General features: G+C 46.0%; 1 pseudogene; it reads left to right on the forward strand.

Annotated features, from left to right (window-relative positions):
* Positions 1 to 2,629: 2,629 nt before the first annotated feature.
* LOC117047814 lies at positions 2,630 to 3,503 on the forward strand (annotated as a pseudogene).
* Positions 3,504 to 15,270: the final 11,767 nt, after the last annotated feature.

Below are 15,270 nucleotides of genomic sequence, written 5' to 3' on the forward strand. Positions count from 1 at the left end.
AAACATATGCTACCCAAATAAGAAACAGTTGTTGAGAAACCAGAAACAGAAAATAAAAGGGAATTAAACAAGCAGTAATTCCATGCGCTGAAAAGCAACCCCCCCACCCCCACCCCTAACCCAAATATCATTTTATAAGCAACAGAGTTTTCCACTGAGGAATTCTAAAGCACTGGTAGAGCCTGCTCTTAAATGGATTCTGGTGATTTATTTCTGTTCCAATAGTCCATAACTAGCTGCCAACTTTCTCATGATTGGATAATGCGACCAACCCCCTGTGCTATTTCATTAAAAGCTGTAACTTTATTTCTTAGCATTACATGCCAAACATTTCTAATCCAGCCCTCCTTTGAAGGTTCCACATATTTTTGCACCTCTTTTAGCAGCAACTCTTTTCCATCCATTTTTTTTTTGCAACAACGGTTAGCAATTTGCCTCCCAGGTATCTATATTGTTTCCCTAACACCTTCTTGCAAATTGTTTAGCGCGCAGATTTGCGGATTTGTAAGCATTGACAATGGGCGGTATCCAACTAGCACGTCCTGTCAGCTCAAGGTTAATCACCGGATCAACAAGACTTCCTTCCTTTCCTGCTTGCACTCTCTCAAAATCACTTTGGAGAGTTGGGGGAACCCCAGAACAGATTTAGGGTGCTCACGGGGGTGGGGTGGGGGGGGGGGAGAAGCTGCAATGTGCAAGCAGAAATCATTGTGTCGATAAGAGGCTTAACACTGCTTGGGATACCAAAAATAATTTCATTGTTTTAATATATGGTGCCATTATCTATAGGCAGCCATAACAGGTATTGGCAAGACCAACTCTGTGTTACAAAGATGTCTGCACATGTGGCATGAAGGCTGGCAACATCAACTCTGCCATGTGGGGTTCCCTTGCAGACAACCACAGTGCCAGGAGACAGACAGACAGACAGACAGATTGTGTGCCCATAGCAGTAACCAAAGGACAAATAACCTCTGGGAGGTGCAGAGAGAGAGAAGAAACGCCATTGTGCATCTGCAGCAGCACAACTGGATGCCTTCCTCTGCCCCAGCTGCAACTAAACATGTCTCTCCTGTATCGGTCTCTACAGCCACAGCAGGCACTGAAACTCTCCAACGGTTTGACTTCTCCCTCGAAGGCACACTCTTCCATTGTCTCCCGAGACAGATGGGTGCCAACCACAGCAAACCAAATAAAACCACAAAAGTGAAACGAATATATGAAAGGCTAATGGTGGATGGTAACCAGCTGTTCTTTTAGCCCAGGGGTCCCCAAGCTAAGGCCCGGGTGCCGGATGCGGCCCAATCGCCTTCTAAATCCAGCCCACGGACGGTCCGAGAATCAGCGTGTTTTGACATGAGTAGAATGTGTCCTTTTATTTAAAATGCATCTCTGGGTTTTTTGTGGGGCATAGGAATGCGTTAATTCCCCCCCCCCCCGATATAGTACGCCCCCCCCAAGGTCTGAGAGACAGTGGACCGGCCCCCTGCTGAAAAAGTTTGCTGACCCCTGTTTTAGCCCCTGCCTTTCTTTCAAGGCTGCTGCAGGGATGGTTGAGCTAATCCTAGTGTGGCTATGATTCCTCTCCACTGTTGGATAGGAATACTCCTCTGAATGGCAGCTGCTGGGAATCAGAAGTGGTCTTAGCCCAGTCTGAGTCCTGCTTGGGCAAGGGCTTCCCACAGGGGATTTGGTTGGCCACTGTGAAAACAGGATGCCTGATTAGATGGACCACTGGCTTGATCCTATGCTTCCCTCTTCTTACACTGTGCTTTTGATGCTTAGATTGTGCTATATAAGTGCACAGAATTGTTATTGCAATTCTTTTGTAGCTCGCAATGTGATACTATATGTACTTTTGCTCTTCGTGCTCCAAATCCACCCTCTGCCTCTGGATATGTCCCTCTCTAGATCTCAAGTTCTTGGAGACTTCAAAGCATCACTCTGGCAACTGCTTTCCCCATTGTGCGGATGATAGGGATTCAATGAAAGCCTTTGCAATTCTTTTAAAAGACAATGTTGTGTAACCATGGAAAGGGCCATAAGTCGGCAGTGGAGGATCTCCTTTGCATTCAATAGTTCTGGCATTCCCAGGTCGGGCTGAAGCCCTGGAGAGATTCCTTTGTCCCCATGTTCCTGTGTGTCCTGATTGCCTGACAGGGCCTCCCATGGAAGTGTATCCCATAGTTCCAGTTACAGGTAGGTAGCCGTGTTGGTCTGCCATAGTCAAAACAAAATAAAAAATAAAATATAATTTTATTATTATTTTGTTTTGACCATGGAAGTGTTATGTTTGTGAAACAGGCTCTTCCTCCTTATCAGGACTGGGCTGCTGTCCATGGTCCTGAAACAGCATTCAAGAGTCTATCAAGTTTTCTTGTGTTGGGAAACTGGTAGGGAAAATTGGCTCTCCCAAAGTAGCTGAACCTTGTGAACTGATTAAGAGTCCAGAGGTGGGTCTAACTAGTCCATCGTTCTGTTTCTGTAGTGGGCAACCAGATAATATTGTATCTTGTGAGATTCCGTTCACTGCTTTGAAGTGGCAATGGCACCCAGAAAAAGTGGTGTATAAATCAGGTAGGTAAATAAATAAATGAGACAAGTTTTTTAAAGCCACAAAGAAGCTCTTTGCAGTCGGCACCTCTGGAGAAGGATGGGTATCTCCAGGGACAACTGGCATAAGCGCCACAAGACCGGGGGAAAGTGAAAGCCCTACCACAAGAAGAGGAAGTATGAGTTGGGACGGCCCCCTGCCAATACCAAAATTGGCCCTAGGAGAATTCACACAGCAAGGGTACGTGGAGGGAATAAAAAATACCATGCTCTGCAGCTCGATGTTGGAAACTTCTCTTGGGGGTCTGAATGCTGTACCTGCAAAACCAGAATCATTGACGTAGTATTCAATGCGCCTAACAATGACTTGGTGTGCACAAAGACCCTGGTCAAAAATCGCATTGTCCTCATTGACAGTACACCATACCGACAGTGGTATGAAGCCCACTCTGCCTTGCCACTCGAGAGCAAAAAGGGTGCCAAGTTGACTCCTGAGGAAGAAGAAATCTTAAACAAGAAGCGTTCAGAGAAAATTCAGAAGAAGTATGATGAAAGAAAAAAGAATGCCAAGATTAGTAGTCTTCTAATCTTGTTTAGGGAAGCTTTTAAAGTGTGATATTTTAATGTATTTGATTTTTGTTGGAAGCCGCCCAGAGTGGCTGGGGAAATCCAGCCAGATGGGCGGGGTACAAATAATAAATATTATTGTTGTTGTTGTTGTTGTTGTTGTTATTATTACTATTATTATTATTCTGGAGGAGCAGTTCCAACAAGGGAAGCTACTTGCTTGTATTGCCTCCCGACCTGGGCAGTGTGGTTGAGCAGATGGATATCTTCTGGAAGGCAAGGAACTAGAATTCTACCTGAGGGAATACAAAGATCAAAGCCAGGAAAGGCAAATGAACAGTCACTGTATCTAATGTGCTGAATAAATACCTACAGAGTCGTGTGTGTGTGTGTGTGTGTGTGTGTGTGTGTATAAGCCACAAAGAAACCAATGATGTAAGGACATAGAATAAGAAGAGCTCTGATAGATTAGGCCAAAGGCCTGTCTATTCAAGCTTCCTGCTTCCGGCAGTGCCTAACCATTGCTTCCTGGAAGCCTACAAGCAGGACATAGGTAGAATTGCCCTCTCCTATGCATGATCTCCAACAACAGTTATTCAAAGGCATACTTCATGGGTACAGAAACTTCTTGGGAGCGCTGTGAAAACTGCCTCAACAGTTCTGGAGCTTGCCATTTGGCACTGGCAAAATGGAGATATTTTTTTTGGTATAAAAAAATATGACAAGAGTTACTATGTGACATGATGTTAAATTAACACCCACTTCCTTTCTCACCAGCCCAGAGTCTATGCTAATTCTTAAACACCCCCCCCCCGCCAAGCTTTTAACTGTGATCAAGTTGAGAACTTAACTTTGCCATTACTTCTTATTCTTCATCTTCAGCCTTGGTGCTTAATTGCCATTGTCCCAGCAAAATGTCAGAGTGAATCACAGACACTATTCCATTAGTATGAATATAATTAAACAAACCATGGAGTGTATGTGTGCGATTCTGCCGCCGCCGCCCTTTTTGTGCTGTGAACTTTTCCCACGGCTGGCTTCAGTATCCCTTAACAACAGCCTGAGGTCTGCACAAAACGAACTCTCCTTTCCAGCTTAATTTTCCACCTGTTAGAGAAAAGCAACCCAGAGATAGATAGATAGATAGATGATAGATAGATAGATAGATAGATAGATAGATAGATAGATATAGAGATTTTGATAAATACATGGTGGGAGAAGGGAGGGTTAAGCAGACCCCTCCCTGCACCATTCTTGAAAGTGGCTGCGCCGAATGGTGCTTTCCCCCAGTTTTTAAAAAAAATCAATTGGAAGGCTGTTCCTGTACACGGTCTACTTCAGCTTCCCAGAAGTGCCCAGTGGCCACTGTGAGACCACTAAATGTAGACTAAATGGTAGACTAAATGTCCCACAGGCTCAAATCCTACAGATCTTTATAAGTTCTTAAGACTGACCCATGGGACTTTGAACAGGCTTTAAATGAAAGCAGTGACCCCCCTCTCCCTTCTGTCCCCAAAGGTCTACTGAGGAATCCTATCTGAGCCAAAAGCTCCTCAGAGATCATTTACCATTAAATAGGGTTGCCATTTTTTTTAATCCTCTCCATGCTTCTGTATCCTTAACAGCAGATTGACAAGCACCATAAATTCAACGAGTGACCCTTCTCCTGGCATGAAGCAAAGTAAAGGTAAAGGGACCCCTGACCATTAGGTCCAGTCATGTCCGACTCCGGGGTTGTGGCGCTCATCTCGCGTTCATGGCCGAGGGAGCCGGCACACAGCTTCCAGGTCATGTGGCCAGCATGACTAAGCCGCTTCTGGCGAACCACAGCAGCGCATGGAAACGCCGTTTACCTTCCCGCTGGAGCGGTACCTATTTATCTACTTGCACTTTGACGTGCTTTCCAACTGCTAGGTTGGCAGGAGCTGGGACCGAGCAATGGGAGCTCACCCCATCGCAGGGATTCGAACTGCCAACCTTCTGATCAGCAAGCCCCAGGCTCTGTGGTTTAACCCACAGCGCCACCCACGTCCCTATATGGAGCAAAGTACAATCTGCTAAACCTTTTCTGTTTCAGGTTATCACCAAGGGCACAGGAGCAGAGCCCATTAAAAACGTGGCTGTCGAAGAAACCAGGCAGATTGAGATATTAGCCTGGGGAAATGCCAGCTAATTTTCATTCTCCTAGCCGTAATGCCAGACGATGCCGAGTGCCGACAACAGGAGGCGTCTCCCTTATTCACGTCCTGCTTATGAGTTTTCTAAATGCCCCTGGCTGTGTGTTGTTTTGCACTGAATGCTTAGAATCATAGAATCATAGAGTTGGAAGAGACCACAAGGGCCATCCAGTCCAACCCCCTGCCAAGCAGGAAACACCATCAAAGCATTCCTGACAGATGGCTGTCAAGCCTCTGCTTAAAGACCTCCAAAGAAGGAGACTCCACCACACTCCTTGGTAGCAAATTCCACTGCCGAACAGCTCTCACTGTCAGGAAGTTCTTCCTAATGTTTAGGTGGAATCTTCTTTCTTGTAGTTTGAATCCATTGCTCCATGTCCACTTCTCTGGAGCAGCAGAAAACAACCTTTCACCCTCCTCTATATGACATCCTTTTATATATTTGAACATGGCTATCATATCACCCCTTAACCTTCTCTTCTCCACGCTAAACATACCCAGCTCCCTAAGCCGTTCCTCATAAGGCATTGTTTCCAGGCCTTTGACCATTTTGGTTGCCCTCTTCTGGACACGTTCCAGCTTGTCAGTATCCTTCTTGAACTGTGGTGCCCAGAACTGGACACAGTATTCCAGGTGAGGTCTGACCAGAGCAGAATATAGTGGTACTATTACTTCCCTTGATCTAGACGCTATACAGAATGCAGCCCAGAATTGCATTGGCTTGATGCAGCCCAGAATTGCATTGGCTTTTTTAGCTGCTGCATCACACTGTTGACTCATGTCAAGTTTATGGTCTACCAAGACTCCTAGATCCTTCTCACATGTACTGCTCTCAAGCCAGGTGTCACCCATCCTGTATTTGTGCCTTTCATTTTTTTGCCCAAGTGTAGTACTTTACATTTCTCCTTGTTAAAATTCATCTTGTTTGCTTTGGCCCAGTTGTCTAATCTGTTAAGGTCATTTTGAAGTGTGATCCTGTCCTCTGGTGTATTAGCCACCCCTCCCAATTTGGTGTCATCTGCAAACTTGATCAGGATGCCCTGAAGCCCATCATCCAAGTCATTGATGAAGATGCTGAATAAGACTGGGCCCAAGAAAGCACCCTGCTTGCTTCGGTCGAGTTGACCCAGCTCTTTTCTTATCGGAGAAGATGGTGGGTTTCTAGGTTAGGAGTACAAAATGGAGTACCTCTGGTTTTTATAACCAAACTCGGAGCACCAGGGGCTCTCAAAACTCTTCCCTGCAGGCTGCTCCAAAGGTTGGTGGGCACAGCTTGATCGTATGTCATGTTTCGTTACCTGATTGCCTGACGTGAGCGCAATCAGCTCTCTGTAGCTCAACACCGGCACTTCTGCCTTCCTGTAATTGCAGGCGCACACAAAGGGAATCAAAGGCCCAAACTCAGGACCTATTCATGATCTAGCCTGAGAAGGGAGCGCTGGAGAGCGAGGATTTCATTTCGGCTGAATGCCCTCATTTGAAGGCATTAAGGCCTTATCAGCCAGGCTAGTGACAAAAAAGCGGCATCTTTTGTGCCTTTTCAACAGGAGGTACTCAAAATGGAAAACAGGTTTGGAAATCAGGGATGCTAGAAGTTTGCGGGGGGGGGGGACGAGAGGGAGATTTGGAGGCACTGTATCATGTTGTATTGTGTCCATGAGGGTGGAGGGAGTGTGATCTCTGCCAGCTTGGATTGGCAAGCTGAAAGGGCCCATTGAGGTCATCTAAGTGCAGCTTCCTTGCGGCTTAGGACCCTCGTACTTACGGGACATTTTTCCATCTCCGCCGTATCAAGCAGTTAGTCCCTTACCTTTCCCGCCCCGACCTGGCCACAGTGATCCATGCGACGGTCACCTTCAGGCTTGACTACTGTAACTCGCTCTACGTGGGGCTGCCCTTGAAACTGTCCCAGAAACTCCAGTGGGTGCAGAATGCTGCAGCAAGGCTCCTCACGGAGTCCTTGCCATGGGAGCATATTCACCCAGTGCTCTACCGGCTGCACTGGCTCCCGGTGGAGTACCGGGTCAGGTTCAAGGTGCTGGTTCTGACCTATAAAGCCCTATGCGGCTTAGCACCCTCGTACTTACGGGACCGCCTCTCCTGGTATGCCCCACAGAGGACCTTAAGGTCCACAAATAACAATAGCTTAAGGGTCCCGGGCCCAAAAGAAGCCAGATTGTCCTCCACAAGGGCCAGGGCTTTTTCAGTGTTGGCTCCGACCTGGTGGAATACTCTGTCCAATGAGACTAGGGCCCTGCGGGACCTGACCTCCTTCCGCAGGGCCTGTAAAACAGAGTTATTCCGCCTGGCCTTTAATCTAGACTGATCCCCTATTCCTTTCCCCCTTCCCTTTTTTCTGAAGAAACCCTTCTGGTCCCCACATTCCTCCTTGGTCTCCCTATTGGCCTAGCATGACTAACCTGGCCAGTTAGCCCTGGTGATCCCATTGATGTTTGTTTTTAAAAAAGTTTTTAAAATCATTGTCTTACATTTGTTGTTAGCCGCCTTGAGCCCGTTTTTTGGATTGGGAAGGGCGGGGTAGAAATAAAATTTTAGCATCATCATCATCATCATCATCAATGCGGGTTCTACGATGCAGAAACTCGCAAATGCAGCATCCCTGAACAGAGGAAGGTGCCTTGTACTGAGTCAGGCCATTGGCCCATCTAGCTCAGGATTATCCGCCCTGGGTGACAGGCGGTGGCTGTGCAGGGTTTCAAGCAGGGATCTGTCTCCTCTGCCAGGGATGGAACCTGGGACCTTCTGCATGCAGGGCCGTAACTCTGAGGTTCCTCGCAAAATCTGGAAAGGATGTCTGCACAAAATAGCCAGTTCTCCGTCTTCAGGTGTCTGCAAGCTAAAAGAGCAGAATTGCCAACTTTAGAGACAGACGACATTCTTTTGGCCCTGGTGTACACAAGAAGTGCCTACAATGGGTTTGGCAATAAGGTACCTGAGTTGCTAACTCATGCCTTGAAGAAACAGAGATCCAGGAATTTAATTCATTGTATCCAATCATCTCAATGTGCTTTAATATATGGCACTCCTTCAATTAGCAAAGAATTTATATACTGTACTTTTTTATTAAAAACAACAACAACAACCTATATTCCTATTATTCACCATCTCCAGAGGCTATCAACTCATATATTGCTCAGACTGCGCTTCCTATCTTAACAGAAGATCCTAGGAACTTTTTGAACAGGGCTGTCTCTGAGGAGGAAATCTGTGATACTTTAGCTGAGATTCATGCATTGCAGGGGGTTGGACTAGATAACCCCTGGGGGGTCCCTTCCAACTCTACAGCTCTATGATTCTATGAGGGGATTCAAAAAAAGGGGCAAATCTCTGGGGCCAGATGGATTTTCTGGGGATTTTTATAAGGCCTTTTGTGATGATTTATTGCCCTATTTGACTGGGGTTGTCATCCCACCCTCAGAGAGAACTTCAAGAATTGTGTTACTGCCTAAACCAAATACTGATTCTCTGGGGGGTGGGGTCATACCACCCTATAGATTCTAAATTACTCTCCTCTGTAATGGTTCAGAGACTTAATACTTTTATAGAATTAAGGATATTCCTCCTAATACTCATCCTATTTCCATGACTGCCCTAAATGAAAAAAGGAAACATGAATATGGATTCAGTTAATTCGAACGGCTACATTTGCTAAATCTCTAGCTCATAAAGGGGGTTGTTTATGTTCTCTAACTACTTTTGAATCCTCAATTGTTCAAATATCTCAGAATGCTAAAGGCTTGGTGTCCAGTATTTACAAATAGCTAATAAGCCAGGCAATGGGCTCCTTGCAGGGTCTTAAGATATCCTGGGAGGGTGAACCTAAATGACAGATTGATGAACATAAATGGAATCAATCCATTTGGGTAAATGCTCCATTAAAAACTATATCTTCTATGATTCAAGAATCCACTCTAAAAAATGATACTTGAGAAGAGAAGACTCCCTGGAAAAGACCCTGATGTTGGGAAAGATAGAGGGCACAAGGAGAAGGGGACGACAGAGGATGAGATGGTTGGAAAGTGTTCTCAAAGCAACTAGCATGAGTTTGGCCAAACTGCGAGAGGCAGTGGAGGATAGGGGTGCCTGGTGTGCTCTGGTCCATGGGGTCACGAAGAGTCGGACACAACTGAATGACTGAACAACAACAACAAGTTGTATTGGAGTCCGGTGTTTTGTTGTTGTTGTTTAGTCGTTCAGTCATGTCTGACTCTTCGTGACCCCAGGGGCCAGAGCACACCAGGCACTCCTTTCTTCAACTGCCTGCCGCAGTTTGGTCAAACTCATGTTGGTAGCTTCGAGAACACTGTCCTACTATCTCATCCTCTGTCGTCCCCTTCTCCTTGTGCCCTCCATCTTTCCCAACATCAGGGGCTTTTCCAGAGAGTCTTCTCTTCTCATGAGGTGGCCAAAGTATTGAAGCCTCAGCTTCAGGATCTGTCCTTCCAGTGAGCACTGAGGGTTGATTTCCTTCAGAATGGAGAGGTTTGATCTTCTTGCAAGAGTCTCCTCCAGCACCAGAATTCAAAAGCATCAATTCTTCGGCAATCAGCCTTCTTTATGGTCAAGCTCGGTACACCTTTCCAAAATCAAATATCTCTCCACTATGCTGGCAATTTGCTATTGGAACATATATGCACATGTGGCGGGAATGTGAAGTTTTATATAGTTTTCGGATAAAGGTTTTTTTTTTTTAATCAGTACCTCTCAAATCACAGATCAATCACTAACACCAGATCCAGCCTTGGCCTTGATTTCAATAGAAAGCAATTCAAATCCCAGAGTATCTCATAAGATGCTGATGTTTCCATTTCTAATGGCAGCTAGAATGTCAATAGCTAGTCAATGGAAATCTTGCTCACCTCCCTTGGTTGATTATTGGCTTGGTAGAGTCTGGGATACAATTATTTCTGAGCATCTCACTTATCAAAGAAAAGTAACTAGGGGAGAATCTAAATCAGATCATTTTTACTCTATTTGGTCTAATTTTTTGATATGCATCAATACAACAGAGACCAAACACAGATGCCCAATGGTTCAATGAAGTTTGTGGAGAAGATGTATTTTAGACAGTTAAGATAAATTGCTTTCTCAATGCCTTGGATTGAGATTATGAAAATTGCATCACATGAATTAATGTAGAGCAGGCATAGGCAAAATCGGCCCGCCAGATGTTTTGAGACTACAACTCCCATCATCCCTAGCTAACAGGACCAGTGGTCAGGGATGATGGGAGTTGTAGTCCCAAAACATCTGGAAGGCCGAGTTTGCCTATGCCTCATGTAGAGTGTTCTTTCCCCTTTTCTTCCCCTCCCTCTTATCCATTCTAGTTTTCCTTCCTTCCAGTTTTGTATCAGTATCTTCGGTGTCGCTTGTATTTCGTCTTTATTTTCAAAATTACTAAAGTTTCTTAAAAAACAACAACCAGGAGGCATCTCAGAGCATATGCAGAGTCCATTTCCCATCCATTGCATCTACACATCTGGCACTAGGAGGAGGACTCTGTAGCCAGAGGAGGCTGGTCCATTAGTCCAAAAGGAGACACTGCCTGCCCTCAGCCACCCGCTTACAATCAGGGAGAAGGAGGTTTTAAAGCAGAAGTTGGATGGCCATCTGTCATGGGTGCTTTAGCTGAGATTCCTGCATCGCAGGAGGTTGGACTAGATGACCCTTGGGGTCCCTTACAACTCTATGATTCTATGTTTCTATTATTCTACATTGGTTCTGACTCCACCTATTGTCTGGGGCTCCTGCCTTTCAGTCCCAATGGGCACTGCTCCTAGGCCTGTTAGGACTTTTAATTTCGGACATTTTAACAGCTGGCCTTACCTCCTCTCACCTCCATCTCTGTTTGTGTCTCTTGCATGTGATGACCTCCCATTGTTTGTGTCCAAACAGAGGCTTGCATTACATGTAAACCTGGCACATGACAGCATTTTGGAGTCCCAAGGAGGTGTTAGAAGCAGGCCTGGGATAGCTCAGTGAGTAGAGCCCTGAGATTGTCATGGGTTCGAGTCCAACACTGGGAGAAAGACTCCTGCATTGTAGGGCTTGCCCTAGATGACCCACACAGTCCCTTCCAACTCTACGATTCTGCGATTCTATAATTTCCCCCCTCCTCTCTTTCTTTCTCTGCCATACAGATGCCTTCTCTGCAGAAGACGAATTTTTCTCTCATTGTTATTGTGTCTCTCTCAAGGTGAATTATCAATAGGATGTTGATGTGCATATGGAAAGGAGAGGAAGTGACTGGATTGAAGCAGGGGAGGGGGCAGCTACAGCAGGGTGGATATGCATGTGGGTGGACAGGGAAGGGCCAGCACTAGCAACATGCAAGGTTTTATGGGATGGCGGATAATGGACGACCCACGCTTTTCAAAAGGAGTGGGTGGCGCGGTTGAGCGCACCTCCCACGCGTCGTTCCGGAAGGTCAAGGCAAGGAGGAGGTAAATGGATCCCCCTCCTCTCTCTCATACATAGACACCCACCCACAAACACATGCAGAGTGAGAGAACAAAGCGAAGGGAAGGAAAAAGACGAAGCCAGCCCATTGCTAATCCCTTCGGTAACCCATGCTATCCTGTTATTTCCATTAATGCTGAGCTGCGTTTGGTATTGATCTTTCGGCAGCTTTAGAAATGGGGGCATCAATGTGCTCTAATATTTCATATGTGTGTGTGTATGTGTGTAACAAATTGAGCTAAGCACAAAGCGAAAGAAAGAAAGAAAGAGAAAGAAAAGTCTTCTTTCACAGGTATATCTCAACTTTTGCCCCCAAACAGAAAAAGGTGAGCCCTCCCAGCTCTCACCTGGGAGCACCCCTTTCTTCCCCAAGTCTCTCACCCTGGGGGCATCTCCCCTTCCCTGCCTCTCACACAGGGCCTTCACCAACTGACCATCACTTTCATCTGTGTATAGTTCTCTCCCAAGAGAGCCAGTGTGGTGTAATGATTAAGAGCGGTAGACTCGTTATCTGGGGAACCGGGTTCGCGTCTCCCCTCCTCCACCTGCAGCTGCTGGGTGACCTTGGGCTAGTCACACTTCTCTGAAGTCTCTCAGCCCCACTCACCTCACAGAGTGCTTGTTGTGGGGGAGGAAGGGAAAAGAGAATGTTAGCCACTTTGAGACTCCTTCGGGTAGTGATAAAGCGGGATCATAGAATCATAGAGTTGGAAGAGACCACAAGGGCCATCCAGTCCAACCCCCTGCCAAGCAGGAAACACCATCAAAGCATTCCTGACAGATGGCTGTCAAGCCTCCACTTAAAGACCTCCAAAGAAGGAGACTCCACCACACTCCTTTGGGATATCAAATCCAAACTCCTCCTCCTCCTCCTCCTCCTCCTCCTCCTCCTCCTTAAACGGGAGCAGAGGACAACCAAAGCAAACAGGGAAAAGAGTGCACTCTAATGTTTGGAAGGACTTTCTGATGACAAGAGCTGTTTGACAGCATTGCAGACGGTGGTGGACTCTCCTTCGTTGGAGGATTTTAAGCAGAGGTTTGATGGCTTCCTGCCAGGGATTCTTTATACTTGTGATGCCTGCATTGCAGGGGGTTGGACTAGATGACCCTTGGGCTCCCTTCGAACTCTACAATTCTGTGATTCTATGATATGCCATATAGCACCCTTTGATCATACAGAAGAGTTTGGATTTGATATCCCGCTTTATCACTACCCGAAGGAGTCTCAAAGCGGCTCACATTCTCCTTTTCCCTTCCTCCCCCACAGCAAACACTCTGTGAGGTGAGTGGGGCTGAGAGACTTCAGAGAAGTGTGACTAGCCCAAGGTCACCCAGCAGCTGCATGTGGAGGAGGGGAGACGCGAACCCGGTTCACCAGATTACGAGTCTACCGCTCTTAACCACTACACCACACTGGCTCTAGGGTAGAATATTCTAGGGTAGAATCCAACACAAGGATTTCTGCTGATGCAATGGGATGCCCTCCCTTAAATATTTTATTTATTTTTTAAAAATTTTTTGTGTGTATCCCATCTTTTTCTCCTAGGAGTTTCAGGTGGCATAAACGGTTCTCCCCCTTCTTATTTAATGCTCACAACACAACACCCTTGTGAGGTTGGTTAGTCTGAGAGGCAGTGACTGGCCCAAGGTCACACTCAGTGAGCTACATGGCAGACTGTCCCTGGGAAGTGAAGCTTGCTAAGGGTGCTGGGAACTGTAGCTTTGTGAAGGGGTGAACTATAGTTCCCAGGATTCTTTGAGAGAAGCCGTATGCATTGAAGGTGCTTTAAATATACAGGGCGGATTCAGAACTGTGGCCCACCCACTTCTTCTATTTGGATGACAGAAATGCAAAAGAGCATTTTAACACCTTATGTGTAAAATATATTAAGAGTTTGCCAAAGGGCAAAAAAGAAGGGGGGGGGGAGGAAAGAATCTCTCATGTATGCAAATCCTAAGCCAGTTTGCTTAGGTTAACTTGACAGTGTTAAACCTGCCCGATTTTGAAACTTCGGTGGCCAGGACCACTAAATGCCCACTTTCGAGTTTGAATTTGTGCAGATCTGACAATCTCGTCTATAGACTTTCACTGCATGCAACCTGACACAGGCAGAGCCGCTTGGATAAATGCAGTGTTCCGTTTGCTTTCAGTTCATTTATCTACCAGACAGTTCGACCTCTGTTCAGCTCTTGCTTCAAAAAAAGTGCATGTGACAATTTTTAGATGTGAGGATGGGTTCTGCCTGCAGGTTTTTAGGCACTTTCCACGCAGGGATTTTGCAGTGTGCAAAGCTGGCCCGAGAGCCAACTCACTCACGCGCTATGCAGCGTGGCAGAAACATCTGTACTTGTCGTTGCATTTGCTGCAACAAAGAGGGACGAGTCACAGCTGAGTAGCAAAGCACAGCGTTTCCATGCAAAAGCTCTCTGATACTACCACCCATTAAAAGGGTCAGTGGGAGGGAAGACAGTGGAACGGACCCAGTGGCGCTTTGGATCCTCGGGAGATGCTTCTGGCTAGATTCCTTGAGTCTCCATGTGTTTGCCTTATCCCAGATATGCCCGATCGACTGCTTTGATCTGCGGTACTGTCACTGCTATAGGTGTCAAATAAAACCCACCCCTCTTTTGTAAGAAATCGATCTTTGGAGCTCCCTGCCTATTGACACCATACAGCTGCCTTCACACTGTACTGTTTTTGATGGCTACTTGAACCTTTTTTATTCATGAAAGCCTAGCTAGGGACCTGTAAAAGTTACATGTGCTGTATTCTTTTTTTAAAGCTCCTGTTGATTTTTATACTGCCTGCTTTTAACTGCTTTTATTTATCGTTTTAATACTTTATTTTACATTATTGTAAACCACTTGGTGTGCTTTTTTAAAAAACTTACAATCAAATGGTATATAAATTTGTTAAATAATAATAATAAAACCAAATAATTATAGAATAGCCCAAGGCCCATCTAGTCCAGCATCTTGATCTCACAGACGCCAAAGTGGATGTCTATGGGAAGCCTGCAAGCAGGACCAGAGGCCGACAGGAAGGCTCTCCCGAACTCCCGAATGTTCCCTTAATTCCGCAAAGCAAGTTTGCTGTGGTTTCCCAATCGCCTGGGGATATGCATTTCTTTTTCTTCACATTCAGGGACATTTCTCACATTACGCACTGACCTGGGTTTGCCACGATTGTGTCCTTTTAGCAGGGAGGGGAGCCAGCCTTGCGCGACCCTGGCAGGGATTTCTGCTTGCTTCTGCACAGTCCCTGTTTTTTGCCATTTTGGGGTTATAGATTTAAAACTCCGTAGTAGTCGCCTAAGAAATGTGAACGTGTGAAGGGGCCCTTATTGTGACGGACACCCTGCGCATCGAGAGGGAATTGCTTCTGAGAAACTAGGGGTTTTGTTGTGGAGAATTAAGTTTGTGCTTTGCCAGCTCTTTTCTGCTACTCCCTTACTCCTGCGGAAAGTCTCTCTAGCAAGGATCTGCTGGTGCC

The sequence above is a fragment of the Lacerta agilis genome, chromosome 6 (genome assembly GCF_009819535.1).
Source record: "Lacerta agilis isolate rLacAgi1 chromosome 6, rLacAgi1.pri, whole genome shotgun sequence".
Taxonomy (NCBI): Eukaryota; Metazoa; Chordata; class Lepidosauria; order Squamata; family Lacertidae; genus Lacerta; species Lacerta agilis.